At 38.4% G+C, this 21,298-nt stretch overlaps 1 protein-coding gene across 1 annotated transcript in view; it reads left to right on the top strand.

Moving 5' to 3' along the window:
* LOC117412133 (plexin-B1-like) overlaps positions 1-21,298 on the top strand; it is a 124,240-nt gene that overhangs the window by 43,408 nt on the left and 59,534 nt on the right. Inside the window, exon 3 of the mRNA XM_058988814.1 lies at positions 20,284-20,391. The gene's annotated coding sequence lies outside the window, so the exon portion shown is untranslated. The remainder of the gene's footprint in view (positions 1-20,283; positions 20,392-21,298) is intronic.

Here is a 21,298-nt window from a genome sequence, read left to right as displayed (position 1 = left end):
AGTAAAATCATAAACCTGAGGAGGGAAAAACATGTTCAACCTGATGTTTTGAATATAAAATGAGATCTATCGGTATCCATAAAAATGTAGATCACCAGAACCTGCTTGCATAGGATATGTTAAAATGTGCGACTCATGTGCTGAGCAGTGTCCTTTACAAGATTGGATTTGAGGTTCTTTACGCCTCCACTATATCCCTGTCACTGGGGATAATGAAGGGTAGGAAAATGTAGCATGACCAGGAATCCTCTATTAGACTCTGTGTCCATTCTTGTAAATCAGTCTCTTACCAGCATTGGATTTAATTGTAACATAGGAATTGATTTGTGGGACACTAAATGTTATTTAACTGCTTATGCAACATTTTGCTGTGCATTTAAAAGTTATTATTACTAATTGGTCTGTATGTATTCATGTCTGATTTTTCTGCTGATTCATCAGGGGATTGAACTGTATTTTACAGGCTCAATTAAAAGCAATTAGATTAAGGTTAATATATTGGGTTTTGCAGGGCATCTTATTTCCAGATCTTTTACACAGTTTATTCAAAGCTCTTGGTGGCAGAAGTCTTTCTAAGACTTGTCACATTTGAAGTGGGTATGTCATAATATGTCTTGGAGGAAAATGGAAGTTTTTGGAATATTGGTGTGTTGATATTCTAAGATGTGTATGGATTGAAAGCGATTGTCTAATGAAAGGCACCTTTGAAGTACAAATAAAACAAAGGAGTCTTTTATTAATGTGCTTCATGCTGTAATATTTAACAAAAGAGGCTTCTGTGATTTCACACATCTTCAAAAATGAAATGATCTTGGACAGCCTGGTTCACTTCCCTGGATCCTGCTGTCCTGTTTTCTCCTCCCCCCTGAAAAACACTACTCTGCAACAGTTCTAGAAATCTGTCAGACAGTTGAAATTCAAACTTCCCAGAATTCCGGAACTTTCCAGTACTATGAAAGCAACTCTCCATCCAAGGTATTCCTGTAAGCTTCAACATTGTAGGTGTGTGTACATTTCACCATTTTTGAACACCCTGGATTTGGTTTTGCTGTAAAAAAACAGCTTGATTGCAAGAAACGGATAGGTGCAGAAGTGTTTAAAATGATGGCGGAAAAATCATCCTCAAAAGCACAGTACTATAAAGCAAAAAAAACGAACGGAAGTGGGGTGAATCTATCAATTTTTCCTTACTTCAACCTTATGAATGACATACTGGGTAATCGCCCTTTGTCTTCACTGACTCGGTGTAGCATGAGAAAGTGCACCCCTTCAGTGTGCCTTTTAATATGTGCATGTCATGCGATGTAAGGGGAGACGATGGAAAAAACACGGAGTTTAACATTTTAAAACTAGAAGAAACAAGCATATGTTGTACATTTCTCTTTGCAAGTGTCTCCCACATCTGTACTTTTCTTGTAGGTGTGTTTATTCACACAACATTTTACTCTTATTACAAAATTGACGATAAGTGTATTAAAAAAAAATATATAATAGAGTGTATGTTTTATTAAGTGTAGCGCTGTATATAACTAGCAAGTAGCAAATACAAAACAAAAAGGAAAAATGTATTTATTATGTAAGGGGTGCACTATTTCGCACCGATATGGTGTGAACATCAGGTTTGAAGAAAGTTACCCTGACCAGTTGACTGAGGAGTCTGAAGGAAACAGTTCTATTAGTATGTCATCACATTATAATATATTAGCCATTACGTACATATCTGTTTATTTATCTAAAGTGCTGCTCACCAGTAGGTATCGGAATGCTGTATAGATACAGTATAAAATGCTCTTACAATTTAAGTACAAAAGAATATACAGAAAACAAATATCAATGCATGCTAGTTCTGCTGTGCTTGGCTAAATAGGGGCAACTCATCTTCAATCTCTCTCCTTGTTCTAAGCGTGCATGTCTGCATGAACACATTGCGCTGAATTTAAGAACCACAAGCATCTACACAATCTCAAAATATGAAAAAAACAAATATACGTCCACACCACAAGCTCTTTACAATAAACTATTCTACTACAATCAGCACTCTTGGTTTGCAGTGGGAAGAAAGCTACGCATGCGTTAATGGCATAAAAAGAATATTCCATTTTACCATGGAAACGCGGAATATGAAAGCAATAAGAGAATTCCGCCTGCATGTATGCAGAGCATTCGGAATATTCTAGTATTCCAAATGCTTAATATTCTGAATACTCGTGCCATGTAAACATACTGCAAGACGCTGTGGATGGTTCACCATTTTGTTTATTGTGGGGTGTTGTCAGAGGGCACATGACTGTAGAGTGTTTTTAGAGCAACCTTTTTTGGTCATGTGACAAGCCAATTGGGATGTGAGTTTCAATTTAGGGGGTTAATGTATTATAATATATGGTTAGTCTCTGTAACCCACACCCTGTGCATTCAACAGCACTAAGTCATCTGTGATTCCGTTTTACTTTCCCAAGCCTACTGTATGGCATCTCCAAGTCCAAAGTGACATCTCTGTATCTCGGATTGAAGATTGAATGGTAGATTTGTCACATGTGACAGTCATCTCCTTACTGCTAGCTCTGCTGACACTGTCTCCTCCATTGTCACAATACATCATTATTGTTTCTCCTTATAATGAAGAAAGACTTCTTACATGTCGCCCAGGTCCTGATGAAGTCTTGGAAGGAGCTGAATCTTGATGACAAGCCAGCATAGTCCTTCATTTTGAAAAATAAATTCAAGCTGTGATGTCAGAGTGCTTACTGTTCTGTAATGTCTGTGTTGTTTGGAAAACCTTTGAGTAGAGTAACGCTCCAGTAATGTAATGTGATTTGGTTGAATTGTTTTCAACACAATTTAACTCAACACTGCACATCTGTACCGACAGGTCTTGGGGAGATAACAACTCCCTGTATTCCCATTTCATCAGTAATACTTAGTTACTCTAGCTAAACACTTTTTTTTTAGAAGTGTCAGTTTATATCCATTGTTTTACTACAATGTTTTTTGCACGTTTTCAAAAACGGTTCTAAAACAGTTTCCTCAAAACAGTTCTCAAAGTTTGGTGAATTGGGCCTAAAAAACCTGCATTGTTTCCAAGGCAGATTAAAAACAACTTCATTAACATGTGCAGTGTACTAAGTAAACCATTTTGTTTTGCTGAACAGACAGGTAATCAAGGTGCTAAGAGGTCACGCTAGCTTAGCGTAACAACCAGTGTTTAGCAGTTGGCATTTAAATAGAGATGAATGGGGGAGAACAAAGGGCCAGGATTGAATAATAGTGAACTATAGCCCTACGGTGCACTTGGGTGCTAATTGGGGGATGTACAGTGCTTTTTCCGCACATGAGTCCTGACGGGGAACCTTTTGTTGTGTTGAATTGCAGGGGACACCGCTAGGATTGAGTGTGTGTGTGTGTGTGTGTACAGCGTATGAAAACCCCCTGTTAGCAGGGAGTGTTGTTGAAATCTTTGTGTACTGAGCCCAATGTTTTTGACTCTCAAAATCCCTGTTTTCAAAATGTCTCATGCAGGAATTCACACTTAATGCTGGTCCGGCTCCCCGCTGTGGAGCGTGTCAGATATACATTTCTTAAGCGATTTTAGTTCAGTTCATGACGTCCGACATATCTGATATGAAGGAGCTAAAGACCGAATTGGATTAGGAGGTGATAAAAATGAATGACTTCTGACAGTTGTAGACTTTAAATACTGTAGCATGTCAGCTTTACAAAATATGTTTCGCAGACTTGCACACAATACTTAGAGGATACAGTACATCATAAATGTTAAACATTTCCATTATAGTTTTAAATAGATAAGTAGTTTGTTGCTTTCAAGACAACTAATGGGTCATTCCATGGAAGTAGTTTGTTAAACTACACATACATCAATATCAGACTAATGGCAAACCTAAGCGTTTTCTATGGAATCTTTACTGCTTTTTATTGTGCCTCCAACTCCTAAGTGACTAGCTGGCAAACCATTGGTATTAAGGAATGCATAAAATCTGTGAAACTAGCTGACACCATGGGGACCAGGAATCCTGCTTGTGATATCCTTATGCTGAAAAGCACCTGCAACCAGCTGTTTCTAAAAGGAGACCTACTGTATTGGAAAATCACCAAGGAATAACAGAATTAGGAAAAGCAACGGTCTGATTTTTAGGAAAACAAAAACAGAGCAAGATTGTTGTTTGTTCCTGTGCTCTGCGAAGGAGGAACACATTTTGAAACTGCCAAAACCCAGCAGAGTTATTAACACACATGTGGGAGGAGGCTGTTAACTACTGATGTTGTCTCCACCAGGTACTGTGCTCCAGTTAACAAGCAGCTCTGGCTTGCAGTGACAGAAGGGGATTTGCTGTGCTTTAATTTTGTCTGGTAAGAGGTCCCAATGGAGTTTACGGTTGAGACCAACATGAGAGCTATCTTACAGAGGATGCTTCAAAGCTTGAATAGCCATGTTGACCCATGTTGAACCACTCAGTGTCAGTTGATATTGGTGTCATCTAAAGTACTAGGGATGGGGAAGAGGAGCTCTTCTGTCACTCACCGGTCAGAGAGCAAGTTTCTCCTAATGCCATGAAAATAATGTTGGAGAATTGTCCCTTTTTGGAAATCCTATCTACAGTAAGTTTGGATTGTGTTTCAGCATGTCTTGCAAACCCCAGTGCAGCTTTGCCAGGCTAACATTCATGTTTGCCACATTTAAAGAAGCTATTGTGGTGTTTTCCGACTTTCATGTCTGCTCAATCCCTGTCACGTTGTGATGTTATGCATGGAAAGTCATGGCACACTTCCGTTTGGGAATTGAGGCACATGGTCAGGATTGGCTTAATTATTGTAAAGGAAAAAGTATGTTGAGTAAGTAAAATGTAGGTCCTAGGTTAATCAGTCTTTCTGGTTTGTCTTGATGCTCATGGTAAGCTTTGAATTGAAGCCTGAACACAGACTTGCAGACCAGTGTTGAGCACCATAAATGTCTACGTTTCAATTGGTCAGGCAATCCCCCAGGACTGTACGACCTAAAGAATCACTGCATCCGTTTCTAGGTACTTTTCTTTTACGGGGCAGACCTCTCGCATCATCGTTTATCTATTTAAGTTTTCACAAATTAGCCTGCGATTCCTAGTGAGCGTTTTCATGAGACAGCTGCCTTATTCCCTGCTCCGGTGCAGAAACATGCATATCTCTCCACTCCGGACTCTCTGGTTCAATCAAATTGATTTATTGTCTGTCATGGTCTATTGATTGCCTGCCTCTTTATTTATTTTTTGCCTTCTCCCGAGAACCCATCTGCCTCTAAGAGTTGGGGCTTCTGTTAACCAATTGCCTGCGGTCTGATTCCCCAGCACAGAGGAACTGAAAGATGCTGAGCATCACCTGGACCATGGGAGCCATAACCGGCCATCAGTTCTCATTTCTGAATGCAGAAAGGAGGAGGAACGTTCATTGTCTTTTAAATGAAGCAGGCTGTGTTCTAATCTCAGGAGAATGTTAGTCAATGGGGGCTTCAGATAAGCTCATTCTAATTAAATTGTTGCGAGTGCTTTCGTATCCCATTGATCAGCTGCTACGAGGGTTCTGGTGTCACGACCTACGGTCACAACAGACAGTGAGCATCCTGGCAGCTTTAGAATGATTAACAGCTCGTTTGCTGAAGGCACACTTTTTTACAGTTGCACCATATGTGTCAAGATCAATATGTGCATATACCGTATAACCTTTTTCTTGTCTATATAGTCCATCCCTACAATGACAATGTTGCTTCTGGGAACAACTGGAAAAACTGATGTAGCACCAAATATATCATTCTCGTAGACGTGTACAGTATTACTGTTGACATAAAGCATTGCGACTAGGTCAAAATGCTCCTACAATTTTTTTTCTACACTGTATCCTGTATGAAAACTCAAAGCACCTCCTTTTATAGTTTTTCTTCAATATCTGATCTTTTATAAATGAGGTATTTTGTTTCAGAGCAGATAATTAGCTCTTTGGAATTGTGTATGAATATAACAAAATGACAACCCACCCCGAGTGCCAGATCTGTAAATAATAATTGTGCCCCCTGAGCCACCAACTGTTCCCTTATTAGCATACAAGTACTCCCTCTTGGTTCCCTATTGACCGAGTGATGGGGCGCACTGCACCCCCTCCACCCCTTTGTTCATTGCAATATGATTGCAAGTCTACAATTAAATGTAATTCAATAAATCTGGTAGGTATAAGGTGTTAAGATAACTGGTGGATTCATTCATTAGTCACAATGTAGTAATCTTTGGGGAAAGGCAACGAGCAGGTTCACAGAAATACAGAATTCCGGAATAACAGTTGAGTACGTATCTTTCGCCTTTACACATCGTATGATGGCCTGCTTTAGACCCTTTTTTGAAGCTTGTTTTGACAGAATAAATGTACTGAAGAAAGTCGTCTGCTGGCCAAAGACATTTATACAAAACAAGTCAGTGGATTCCCTGTGTGTGAAAGACAGTGATTTATTGCCTGCTGTTTGTGTGCTCGTTTTGGAATTGATTGTCGTTCCGTGGTTAGTTTCTATTGTGTAATGTTAATAGGGTCTGCTGCTATGATTGCATTGGAAAGGAAGATTAATAGTGACAGACACCGCCCAAAAACAGCTTTCGGGGGGGGGGGGTTAGGCTATACACTATGGTTACTGGGGTTTAAAAAAACACTCTTACATTTTATTAGCAATAGAAACATGATCACTGTCCCTGCATTTTCTTGTTTGTTTTTTTTTTCTTCATTTTTTTAAATATTTTTTTGTATTTCTCAATGTAGCCCTATTGAGTGTGGATAATAAATCGCTTTGTAATTGAAATATTTTCAAACATTGAAACAGTAAGCTAACAAATAAATTTCAGCACAATAAAAGGGAAACCAGTAAAGATTACATGTATTAAGATTTTGTAGGCTTACGAACCTCCGACTTGCATTTTGTCTCGCTCGACCTGGGTCAAAGCGCGGCCACCCACATCCTGAGGTGGGTTGCTGTGAACCATGTACACCCCAGGTACGTGGTTTCACACTACACGGGATTTGAATTTGACTATTTCCAACCAAAATCAAAGAAAATAGCTTTTCAGTATTTTAAATGAAGCTCGACAGATACCAGGCAGAGATCAAGTAAGAGGTGGCACATGTGATTTGTGTCTCTTCCTGTGCTGTGGAGGTTGAGGTGTGCTTCTCTGTCTTGTTCACTGTTTGTGCAAACAGATTTCTAATTGTGGGGCACCACTGTGCCTGGCTTGTCTGCTCTGATGGATGGTGGTGTTAGTTTTAAAGTGTGTAGTTTAACAGTGAAGCGTGGCGAGCCCAGTCATCAGTCCTGAGTGCTCTGGGAAGCAGGCATCAGCTGTGCTGGCTAAGCTACCGGCCCATCTGGTCACTTCATCTACATTGTGTTGTAAGAAAGTTGGCTTTATTATCATTAAGACAGTTATGCCAGTCGTCATTTTGAGTTAAGAATTGAAGGCATTTTTGCTCATGGAACCATTGTTTCGGACGCTGGGGTCGGTTTTCAATCGGTCTAAATGGTGGCAGATCTAAATAATGCCTTCCTTTTGAATCTTTTTTTCTAGGACCCCCTCTGGCATTTTTACATATTTCTACAGCCAGAAAATAAGACTTGCATGCACTGTTAGGTATTTGATTTGCATAGCCTTGGTTCTCAAATTAATTCTTGTTGGCAGTGTTTTAGATTGTCTGATATTTGTGTGTGTGTGATACTGCCCCTTATGACATATTCTATGTATGCAATGTTTGCTCAGTGTTTTTCATATGCACATTAATGTTGTACAGCTGTAGACTTGTATAATGTAGTGGGAGATCATAAAGTAACTGCATTCTTATGAAAGGAATCTTTTGGGATTTCTGAGAGTTCATTTAGGCATGCAAACGTGTTTAGGAAATTAAACAGACTCTAACATCTCTACCTACATTTTTGCAATACTGTGGTGGTTAGTGCTGTCTAACTGTTTGGTGGCTCATTGGGCTCCACAATGTGGCTCTCTTAATTTTAGAGGAGAGGTGTCCCATTAAAGGCTGTTAATAGGTTTGAAAAGACTACAAGGACAAATGCTGGTCTTTGGTAACGGCAGGTACAGTCCAAAGTTAATTCAATTTCAGTAATTATTCAGTCATATTTTTAGTTTTAATAAACTAAACCTGTTACATGTTAGTCTGAAGAGGGTTATTCAGATTGTGTTTGATAGTCTGGCTCGTAAGAATCTACTTGACAGAAGTATGGCTCTCATGACCAAACAGCTTGGACAGCTCTGAAATAAACAGTTTTATATCCATTTTCTTCTGTCGCAGTAGCTTTAGACCTGTACTACTTGTCATTAGGACTGGAGGGTGTTCTTGAAATGGCATTAGGACTGGAGGGTGTTCTTGAAATGGCAGAGTAGAGAGTGTTAGCAATTGGAATCTACAGCAGGTTTGCATTGACTGAGCAGAAAGGGTTAAGAGTTCCAGCAGTTCTGAAGCAGGGGGAGGTGAGCTCGGTGGAAGATCCCAGTTATTTATGGAGCAGTCAGTAACTGAGGACATGGCTCTGCTAGGCCCCTCCATGTGAATCAGGCCTCTGATACGTGGACAGGTGGCTGGGAGGATGGATTAAAAACACATTTCCATTCCCTAGTTAAATTAGCAGGAGTGTGGAATCAAAGCAAGCTCACTGCCACAAGGCACACAGTGTACTTCAGCCAAAAGGCCTCTCCTCCCACTCTCCTGCATCCACAGAGAGCACACTGTTCAATAAATAAACAAGGCCGGCTGGGATTTAAAAAAATAAGTGAATACATCAATGATCTCAGGGTAGTTAGCTGGGTTTCTTTCCTCCCCAATGCACGCATGTCACAGTCTATACTTTGGCTTGCATCTAGAGAACGAACTGTCCGGTTATGATGATACTTGCTAAGGAGCTTCCTTTACAAAAGTTATGGAGTGTTTCATAATCCCACTTTACATTTGAACATACATCTAGCGAGCCACTTGGCCAGTTGTGGTTAAACTTCCTAAGGACATTTTTTAGCAAAGGTTATCGATAGCATTAATGTTTTGGGCTGTATGAGCCACACTTGCATTTTTTCATCCGTCTAAAGAACCCCATGTAAAATTCTGATGAAAATTGTGAAGGACATTGTTTAGTTTTGAGTGTATCATAATATGGGAAGTACAGTGTATGGAGGCTGTCTCAGACCATCAGTTTGCCTGTATGCCAAGCTTACATTTTTACATACTTCTAGAGAACTGCTTATTCAATTGTGATGAAACTTGTTGTGGACATATTTTTAGCACAAGCTATGGAGAGTTACTGTAGGCTCCTTACATTTTTTTCATGTAAATACAGTGGTTATGTTCATGTTACTGTAAATGTTTTTAAAATGTTTTTTGGCTTCCTCGATCTACTGTACACAAGAGCTTACAGAAGACTCCCATAACCTCCTACTGCTGCAAGCAGCAGCAACAGCTTGTTATATGGCAAGTGGGAGGCAACTTTTATACCAGCGGCTGAAACCTTTGATAAATGTAAACAAACTGGACTGCCAACACAGCCGAAGTAGAATGCATCGAAAAACTACAGTGGTAGTAAACCTGAGGAATTCCATTTGTGTAAGCAATTTAACATGATTGGTGGGAAACTCAAGGATGGAAATAAGACTCCCATTGCATAGTAGCTTGATTCATTCCTGGTTTTACTTTGAGTTTAAGAAGACACACCTGAGCTTGTTTCCTTTATGTATACACTGTAGCTGGAAGGTGTAAAATTGCCATGCAATAGTCTGGTTTCCATCCCTGGATGCTGCTGTTTTAAGGGTGCTTATTTTTCCAGTAGTCAAACATTTTTGTATTTTTGATGAGGATTTGGCTTTCTGTTGGGACCTAGCCCTTTTATTAAGCCTATCAACACAATGCTGCTTTTGAAGGGGTTTTATATGACAAGTGGAATCTGCCATTCACTTTCATTGGGATTCCAAATGTTAAAAAGATACAGTCCAGCTTGAATTATAGAGTCCATTGACTGTTTCCGTAAAACTCATAACATTCTCAGTCATTTTTTTCTTTTTACATTTTTCTTATTTATTTTTATTTAGATTTATGTGAAACATTTTTCCCTGCCACAAGAATACAGGTTAACTTCCTTTGTTACAATTAACAGCATCCCACTTGCTGCACATAGGAAAGTATATGGAAACGAGGGGTGGGAGGTCCTGATAAGTGTAACACAAGAACTGAAGCTATTGCTTTATGGGTTGTTAGAGAAAATAAAACAGATAAGTAGCAGAACAATAAGGCCTAATAACTGTAAATATCCTTTGTTCTTGTTATATTTAATGGTTGAATAACAAATGCTACATGTTGATATCCAGTTAATGTTGATTAATAAAGGGATTCTGCCCGAGTTCGGTCCTATTGTTGGCAGCTATGTTCAGGCCTGGCAGTGGGCAGCTACTGGTTACCATGACAGCTTGCTAGCTGTGCTGAGTTGAAAACATTCCTCATAGATACTCCCTGAAATACCACAGGAGCAAGAGCAGCACCCTGGGCAGGCCTGCAGCTAGACTAGTACTTCATTGGCACATTGCTTTTGTTAGGTGACACTAACTACTTACTAACTATTCAAGCATAAAAAGGGGCTGAAATTACGGTTTCCGAGAATCATCATCCTTTAGTCTTTTCAAAAGCAGTGCCCGTGCTTTAAAAGAACAGTTAGTAAGCTTGGTAAACAATACTCTGAAACAGTAATAGATAATTTTACAAGCACACACAACAGGATATTAAACAGGTAAGAAATGTCGATGATATAAATGAGCCTATTCATCTCAAGTTTTTATGTTTTCTCTCTCCCTAAAGTTGCATGTTTCGATTGTGGTTGGTGTGCAGTGCAGCGTTTTGTGTGGAAGTGGGAGGGGAAACCTGTGTCCTGAGAACTTTCTATCGCCAGATATGTGTCTGTCTATCCTCTGATTTAATAGAGCCTATGTAAAGTTCATTCCTTAATGGATGTCTAGAAGATACAATCTAAAGCTTTCATTCTTCATCGCTTATTTGGAAGGAAGCGCTAGGCAGTTATCTTTCACAGACTGAATGATTTGATTTGGTGATTTATGTTCATTTAAGTCTATCCCATTATAGGATAGAAGTAATACTGGACAGCATATTAAATGTGAGGAACATACTTCATGCTTTAATTGGTTCTGGGAAAACTGTTCAAACAAACATTGCTGGAATGCATTCAGAAGCACAAATTCTCATGTTCTTTGTTCCTTCTGGGTCACATGATTTCCAAATGTTCTCTTTGCACAATTTCTTTTTGTTCAAACAGAGTGTAAATCATCTAGAACTTCACACTATCATACATTTTTAAGGTAAAACTAAGGGTCTTATTTGATCAACCTATACCTAGCCAGAGCCTCTCTGAATGGGGTACAGGTTCATCAAATCAGGCCCTAAATCAAGCAGACAAATAGCTACATTTGCTACAGTATACCCTGCCGGAATAAACCACAGTTTTATTTTGTCTTTCAGCACCACAGAAAGCATGTGGATTATATCAACCACTTATTTTAAGGCGTAATCCCAGGATTAGATAGATGGTTGGCGCAATCCAGGGTGATTTCACTAATGCGGTACTTTACGTTATGCTTAAACTAGTGCTCGAACAAATCATGTACGAACAAACACTGCCTGAAATGTCTTCGGTGGCAAAAGTGACCATATTGATATTTGTTCATAAAATAGAATTTATAAACGACTGTAAAAATATAATGCAAAGGAAACCAATTCATAAACAGTGTCAAATAAATAACATACATTCTACCGTACTCTTTCTGGCCTGTATTTAATTTGGGGTTTATTTTACTCCTGAGAAATTTACTATAATATGATATGAATTCTCCTTTTGTTTTCCAGCTAATTGAAAATCGTTTGTTTTTAAAGACTATTTGAACATACAAAATCCACATTTGTCCCAGTGCTGGTTAAAAACTTATTGAAAATGAAGACATGAATCTACAGTATTTCATTCTTTTTGGGTTTGATATGATCTGCTGGTTTGAAGGCTTAAGCCCCTTTCACACTGGCGTGCTCTACCTGGGTCCGAACCTACCTAGGATTGACCTGGGTGACAGACGCAAGTACACAATGCGCGTATCAGTGCCCTGGAAGCAGCTTGTTACGGACACTTCCATCCACGCGTCTCTGGATTGAACCGTCAGCCCAGATGTTGATTCGAGCAAATGTTTCTACATCCCTGCTTTGTCTTAATCAACAAACATATGGCTAAACAGAAATATTCCTTGCTGAAGTGAAACCTTCATGCAGCAGTGGCTGTTTGTTATTTCGTCTGCTCACGAACGGCCGTCATGCATTTTGTCTCACTCATCACGGGTCAAAGCGTGTCGACCCACTTCCTGAGGTGGGTCGCTGGGACCCGAGTCAACCCGGGTACTACCCAGGTACACGGTTTTACACGAAGCGGGATTGTGACCCGGGTAGCCAGAACCCGGGTTGGAGTGCCAGCGTGAAATGGGCTTATGTCAGTTGGAAAGATCTTGTCATTTTCAGCTTGGCACAATTACAATATTTCTGACTGCACCAGCAATTGAAGTGCATTGCGACTGCATGCCTGGGATTCCTGCGTGGCGACGCTGATTCTCTGCCCTGACGCATGGCATTTGTGTGTCGGTCCTTGTTCAGTCACACTGCTGGCAGCTCGCTCTGGCTGCTTTATCTAGGGCCTGGAATGGATGGCTTGAGTTTCATTGCAGATGTAAAACAATGCTTCATGTAGATCCGATTTGAATGCGAAAATCCACGAGTAATCAGATTACTTGAAAACCCCTTTGCAGCAATATAAGCTGACCCATAGTCAAGTCATTCCATCATGATAATGACATTATATAATATTCCTACTGGGGCGTATTTTAGCCCTTTGTTACCTTGGGTATAACCCTGACCTGCTAACATGATTGATTTTTTTAAAAGTATTTTATAAATGAAAGATTATATTTTAGGGTTGATTTTGTGATGTTTCTGATGATCATCTAAAGCTCAAAGGGATCAATGCCACTGCTACCGAGCTTTTTGGTCACTTCCTTATTTTGTAGACTTCTGATTTTGTTTCTGAAGAGATGCTGGGGAGGGGTGTCAGGTATCCGATAGTCAGGGTGGGGGGTCAGTTCCTTTTTAAAATCAATTTCCAAGTCCTTCGAAGCAATCAGAATTTATAGTTTTGAGACATTTAATAATTGCTGTGATCATTTGAAGCCAATTTAATTGACCGTTAAACTTGGCATAAATATATTTTAATTCAGTGCCCCTTCTACTGTGGGAGAAAACACTGGTATTCATTTTAAAAGGCCAAAAAAAAAAAACGCCCCAAAAAATACTATTAACTAGGACGTCTCAATGGCAGTTAAGATGATTTAAGATAATCGTGATTTATTGTGACCATTTTTAGCTGATAATTTAACATTATTGTCTATGGGCCTATGGGTTATGGGTCTTAAATATTGTGTATAGTTATTAGTTTGAAAGATGTGCTATATGCTCTCTTGTACTCGCCTTGCATTGAATCACAAGAGTATACATGCTTGTCTGCCTCTAGTGGAAGTTGAGGGAAGTGCATCTCCAAGGGTATAAACATTATTATTATAAGTCCTGCATCATTGTTTATTGTGGCCTGCATTGACTAACAGCACTCAGTCACACCCTTTAAGAGAGAGAAACAGAAGCCTGGTGAGTATTTTGCTTATAAACTTCAGCTTTAAAACTAAACCAACTACTTGACACAGCTTGAGATCCTTGAATTGTGTTTTCTCGTTTTTAAAACAAATTAGGAGTTAATTGGAGTTTTAGGTTTGCAATGCAAGGCTTGTTTGTTTTTATGATTTGATGTGGACATATTTTCTTATATTACAGTTAATGGAACCTCATCACACAGTTGTTAGAATAACAGGCTTCAGTTGCCAATATTACTGAATAACTACAGTAAACACAATGTTAAAGTAGTGTCTTTTGGCATTCAATGGTTGCAGGAATGTTTCAATGGCAGCGATGTGTTGGAACTGGGTTAGTACATTTTCACATGTAGGTAACAACTTCAAAGAAACTAAGTAAAGTAAACAGTATTTCGGTGTACTTCTACTCTATGTAGCGTTCATATGTGCTTTGTGATTTTAAAATTACACATGAACAATATTGTATCTGTAAAATGCACGAGGTCACATCGTGACATTTTCACATAGATGACTGATTCCTTTAGCCAAGATTGTAGAAAACAACTTGTGCAATTCAAAGAACAACTTCAGTGTTCATTATGTTCAGCATTATGAGATGTGATAAATGTTAATTGATGTTGATTAAAGATGCTGTTCGTATAAAAAAGTCAACTGAAAAGTAGGAAAATGTTACCTTAAAATTTACAAAATTCCACAATACAAATTGGGGGGTAGGAGGAGGGGTGAAAGAATGAGGTTAATTCCTGCAAATATTCTCTATGGTAGTTACATTAAAGGTCAAACAACTTCCATAGAAAATATTTCGTTTTTGGTCATTTCTTCTAGGCCAAATTTCCAGGTGTCCTGATGGTGCAGCCGACCCCAGAACTGAATCCCAACAGAAAGAACCCCCTTTAGCTTTCGCTTTATCCTCACACTCCAGTACAAAGAGGAGTCGAATCTTATGAAACTGTGAGCCCGAGTGCTTTATACAGCTACATTGGTTAAGAGAAGAAAAGAAAAAAAAAAAAAAACACCATGAACCGCTAAGATAATATGCATACCAGCGCCAAGGCTAGTGCTTGCACAACTCTTGGGGTAAAGTCCACAGGTACATACAGACTACACAGCAACAGACACTGTCTGATCTTTGGCACAGTCCCCTCTCTATTTACAGTATATACACACATCTTCTGGACCATAACTAGCTGTTCTTGGCTGCGTCTGCCTGGGTCAGCCATGTATTAATCCCAGCGAGAGAATTTGATTTCCTAGCCAACCAGCGCTTATCTCTGTGGCACTGGCTTCTGAAGGGAGAGAGAGAGTGGGGGGCTGGGTTAAACTCACAGAAAGTGAGACAAGAACCTGGAGATTGATGGATGTTTTAAACACTAGGGAACATGTAACTGAGGGGGTAAAAAAAGCCTACCAAATACTTTTAATTTTGTTTTCTTTACTGTAACCATCTCTCAATTTGAACAGTTCTGTTAAGACCTTAAACAAAAACTGCCTAATTCTACTTTATTCTTTTTTTAAATAATATTAAAACATTTTATTATTATTATTATTATTATTATTATTATTATTATTATTGTATATTCTGATGTAAGTAACTAGTAATCTAATTATGCAGCTTTAGTTATTTAAGGATTTTAGGTTGGACAAAAACAAAAAATGGTATTCAATATGTAGCACGTATTTGGCTGGCCTTCCCAGAACTGAAACATGTGTTTTTTTTAATGTAGGGTTACCATATGACTCCATACACTGGGACCATTTGGGACGGTTCAGGCTTTGTGGTACGTTGACCTGTTTCAGGTACCTTTTTAACAGCAGGACTACACTTAAAGCCTGAACTGTCCCAGTGTATATGGGGTCACATGTTAACCCTGTGTTAATAGAATCCCTGGCATGTGTTTTGTATGTAAGCTACATATGTCTGTTGTAACTGTCACAGTGGGCAGATTACCAGATAAAGAGTAATAGTCGGAACTAGGTTAGCCGGTGCTTCCAAGACATTCCTTGTGAATCAAAAGTAATTTGTACATGATTTTACAGGCATTTCTGGAGAACCGATTTCGACCCCCAATTTCCCTGATTGAATTAGGAGACGGTCACATATGCCTCTTGAACAATTAAGACCTTTTAGACTCCACGCATTGATCTGCTCCTGGCCTGGCTTCCTAGAACACTCAATTGATTGTGTAATAACAGCTTTCGTAAGTCACTAGTTCTGCCCTCAAACCGGAGTTTCAGAATTACTCTAAATTTAAGTGTTATTAAAATCATCAGGAGCCTGGATTGAGAGCAATCAAGACCCTGTTAAATAAATGGGTTCCCCACCTTTAGCTGCATGAACTCCTAATTGTAACCCTATTGATGCTGTGAGAAGTGTGGTCACTCAGAGCAGGGGCCGGATTACTCAAATATTACAAGCACCGAAATACAATGTAGCTGGAAAAACCAGGACTAGCGAGTTTCTAATTGTATGGCAGGGCAAAATATACACTCTAAATCTATCTGAAATATTAAAATAAGTACCCTGTAACTAACAAGCGGAAGAGATACAAGATTGTGTGCAGGACTAGTGTGAGTTTCTTTTTCGTATATCTATAAATACTGTATATCTCGATAGCAAAGCCTTATTTGAAATCTAATCAAATACATTTTGTCTATTTTTCATTTGTGTTGAAAGCTACAGTAAAACTGTTATCTTTTATACAAAGACCGGAATGTAAAGCCTCAATTATAGATCCATCATCCATCACACTTTGCCGTAGTCAACATTAAATAACCCTGCACTTGAAACACTATCCTGGGTTGTTTTTACCATTATCATTTTACTGTATTTATAGAAATCATATTATGCTATGATTTTTTTCCACTGTGTATCTCTTGGTGGGGGGTTAGGTTTTATAGAACAGTAATCCTGTTATTACAATTTAAATACAAATAAAAAAATACACGTTTACATGTAATTTTGTTGCTGCTTGCGATATATACAGTAAGCTTGCATTGCAGCAGCACCAACTGCAACGGACAAGCAAAACAAAGCTTTATTTAACAGTCATCGTTATGAGCAGGTTACCAGTCACAGTCACATTTTACTACAACTACAAATATTAATAATAATACTACTACTAATAATATTAACTTACGCTTATCAAGTGACCCCGGAAATTGGTTGTGCCTCCATGATACATCAACAGTCGCTTACACAGTTTGCATTCAACTTTCTTCTTTTTTTTTTTTTTTTTTGGAGGGGGGGGGGGTCATTTGGGCATTTAACAAAGAAACCCAAACAGCAGAGGGGTTTTGAGATTTGTTTTCAATACAGCGTACGCTATACAACGCTTTCCTGTCGAGATGGCAAATGAAGAATTTAAAGTTCTGTCTCTGGATAACACGAGCCAGTGCTTTGGCATACTATACCTTGCTCCATACACGGCAGCAGCGCCATGTAGAGTTGATACATATAATGATTTGGTAGTGGATTTTAATACAACAACTTTTGTGACATTTAATGTGTGCTTTATAGTGTTCACACATTGTCAAACGGAGAGGGAAAAAAAAAAAAAAAAAACAGTGCGTGAATGCCACCTAACGAACCTTCGAAGGTTTAAAGCTACCTTTTGAATTCCTGGCTAGTGAACAAACTTCTAACCAAGTCCTACTTGATATACAGTCCTCCCTTCTTATATATTACACTTTTTTGTACAAAAAGTACACGTTCTATTTAGTGATGCTATAGCTTTAAGTTGGTGTAACCTTTTTAAAACACTATTAAAAACGGCTTACTTTGGCCCATTGTAAATGGGATATGTGTCTCACAAGAGTCCTACAGTACATTCCCCTCGGAGTATTCTAAAGCTTCCTTGTTAGTGCCACAAACATAAGGCCACTGTGTGCAGTCTGTCTCCGAGCTAATGCCGATGCTGAGCTAAAGCAGCTTCACACTCCACCCTAGATACTTTAGAAGTTGGCCCAACATCAGGCTCCAGCTCCATGACTGTGCTTAAATAACCTGCAGAAGAACTTGCTGCCTGTATGAACAGGATCCTGTCGGAAAAAGGGTGTTTGTTTCTAGTTCCTGGTATCCTAGTTAATTAAATAGTTTTTAAACCATTTCACGTTCCAGATGGTCGAGACTTGAACATGGAATGCTGCTGTAAACTCACTTGCGCACCTTTTTTTTGAATATTGTTTTATTTTATAGTGGATCAGTTTCAAAGGGACTTTTACTCTCCTTTTCAATCTAAATCCGTACTTCCGACCACAAAGGGGGTTTTAGTTCAAACAAAACAGGAATAAATCAGACTACCTCAAATGAGAAGGTTTCTTTTAAATAAATGGGTAAATGTAGGGGACTTTTTTTTTTAGATATTACCTTATCAAAAATCTGAGGAAAAAAAAAATAAATAAAAATAATATATATATATATATATATATATATATATATATATATATATATATATATATATATATATATTAGTGTTTCAAACAAAAATCTCTCGTTTTCAAACAGCAATACAATATACACAGCTCCCTAAATAGCAATTAAACTGCATTACAAGTATAGTTTGGATCATGCTGCATACTGTATATAGATCTGACAGGATTTTTCCACGTGCCTGAGAACTACAGTAATATTGTAACTTGTTATAGGAAGCAAGTGTGCTTTATTTTAGTCCACGCCTATAATTAACAACATTCTTAAATATGTTAAACTTACTGGAGCAGTTGAGTTGATGAGTGATTATATACAGTTTTAAAATGCATGATTGGCAACTGTAAAACCTTTTAAAATACACACATTTTGAAAGACATTTGTAAATAAAATGTAAGCAGCTATATTCCAGAGTGTGTCATACATATTTCATACTGTATATGGTCACGTAAAATGCTCTGTTTTCTGTCCATTTAAACTAAAATATATTGGTTACAATGTAGGTAACTTTTCAATCCCTCTCCCTCTCTGCTTTTTTTTTTTGCATAAAGGGATATTTCATTATCTGCTGATTTGGCTTAGTTCATGCCCCCGAAGGCAACATCATTAACTTTGAATGAGTAACTGGAAAAGGTCAGTTCAGATTGGATTTATGATGCAATTATTCTTCTTCTGGAGACTCTGGAAACTACTGCCGATTTAACTATTAAGTAAAAAACAAAAAAATAACCGAGAATAAAAAGCAAAAGATAAAAGTAACTGTTTCCATTATCGGTTTTATTTTAAGTACAGTGAACTCTGAAGTAAACACTCCGAATCCTAAATATTACATTTTCAAAATGTTTACCTCCTTGTACTCTACACTGAAACAAATCTGCGCTTGTACAGAATTCATATTAAGAACATAATATTTTAAAGCATTGTTTTGCATATTTGTGTATAAATGCAAAACAAACCATCTCTTTGATCTATCCAGTTATATTTCAGCAGTAAGTAAGAAGCAGACAGGATTTCTTACAAAACTCACTTCTCTTTGAGGGAGAGACCCCATGTGTCCCAATACAACTACTCTATCTTCTCAGCTTCTCCCTTATTTAAAATGAATCCCACTGTTTTAAAAACCGAAATACCCAGCTGGTGAAGTATATTATGCCAGGAATGCAGTCATTGGGTTTCTGGATATCTATAACCTGCTTCAGTTTACTTTCATGGGTTTTGACGTCAATGAAAGCACTGAATATGTTACTGATTTGCAGTGCACTTTGAGAAGGATTTATATGTGAAAAAAACATTATTTTTACTGCTAGTGAAACAGTGAATGATTAGGTCTGCATATGACTAAATCAAGAGACACATTGCCTGCACAGTTTGAAAGATTCGGTCTATCAAGAATGTTTGGAATTTTGTTGCGGTTCTATGTGGAAATCATTGCTAAAAAATAAAGTTATATACCATGTATGTTTAACAAGACTGGATCAATTCCGCGTACAAAAATTATGAATTCAATTTTGTTTCAGAACTAATTGATATTATGTACTTTAGACCAGGGCTGTACAACGGATGACTCCTGAGCCATCATTGAGCTCCAAAATATGTCTGATTTACAGGTGAAGTGTCCAGATTTACACTTTTAGTAGGTTTGAAAAGAATACAAGGACACATAGTTGTGTCTTGTTGAAGATATACTGCAGCATTGGTTAGTTTTTCAACTTCTTTGCTTCTATTTAGGCAGCTTTTTAGTTTTATTTAACAGAACACAGCTGTCCAAGTTTTGATAAAAAGAGCCAAAGAGCTCTTAAAGAACCATACTATATAAGTATATTGTTTGTGTGTGCATCCAATAGACTTGTAAGGGTCTACTTTAAGGGTTCATGAACACTAAACTGTTGTACATGACGTATGTTCCAATAAAATAAGTTGAATGCATCCTGAAGAACTCTGTAATGACCCATTCCCCCTCTCTCTTTCGTCAGTCATGTTGTCAGGAGAGAAATTCATGTCCATGTTTTGTTTTCCATTTCTATTTTCTTGTTTAAAAATACCCCACTTGTTTTTCAATGTTTCAGTCTTTTACTAAGAAAACATTCCTCTCTCTTGTTTTTATAGTGACATTAGCCGGACACTGCCTCCCCATTCCGCCACGGGGTTCAGAGGTCGGAGTTCAGGATTTGTACCAAAACATCACGCTCTGCAGTGCTTGTGTTTTAAAAGCAGGTAAGGAGACGTGTTCGTTCACACAAACTCACAAACATTCATAATAAATCACACATGAACTAAAGATCTTGCAGTATTGCCTCTCCTAAGTAACTTTACAGAATGACTGCCTGTCACAAAGACGGCCGGAGTGGGTGGTGTCAGACCAGATGCAGGAAATACACAGAGATTTGGGGTTTTGGTTAAGCTGAGCGCGTGACCGCACTCAGCATTTAATAACAGAACAGAAAATAAAAGGTTGGAACAGACAAAAACACAGGACACGGCACTACACGCCAAAATAAAAGGACAAACAAAACATACTAACACACAAACGGTGGATGCACAGACAAACAAACACTATTTTTACGTTACGTTCTTTTACTTTATTTCTCCTCCTCTCTCCCGTTCTCCACTCACCGAACACCCAACCCCGAGTGACAGAAACGTGCATCTATATATACTGTTGTGCTGGGATTCAATTACTAATTAATTACTCACTTGAATCCCAGCACGTGAATTCATTACGTGAAACCCCGTGTTCACATATTATATTTTAAATGCACGTGCGTGATGTGCAATCCCGTGCCTAAATACAAATATACAATTTAAACACACGTGAAACACAGACCCGTTTATATCCCGTGTACCAATCTATACACCAACATTAACATACGCATGCAACATACAACACAGAACACACAAATGCACACAGGGGCGGGGCCCTTTGCCACACTGCCATATGACTACTAGTGTGTTTTTACTGTACTGAACAAAATAAGAACATAAATATTATACAACAACTGAGCACAGCTCTCCCATTGTCTTCTATGGAGGTCAGCCATTCTGTTGTTACTCAGTAATGGAACAGCATATGCTATAAAGCACGACTGAGAGATGACACTAATTCATGACACCTATTCTGTAA

The sequence above is a fragment of the Acipenser ruthenus genome, chromosome 16 (assembly GCF_902713425.1).
Source record: "Acipenser ruthenus chromosome 16, fAciRut3.2 maternal haplotype, whole genome shotgun sequence".
NCBI lineage: Eukaryota > Metazoa > Chordata > Actinopteri > Acipenseriformes > Acipenseridae > Acipenser > Acipenser ruthenus.
The sequence above is the reverse complement of the archived record's forward strand: the minus strand, read 5'-3'. Positions and strand labels throughout refer to the sequence as shown.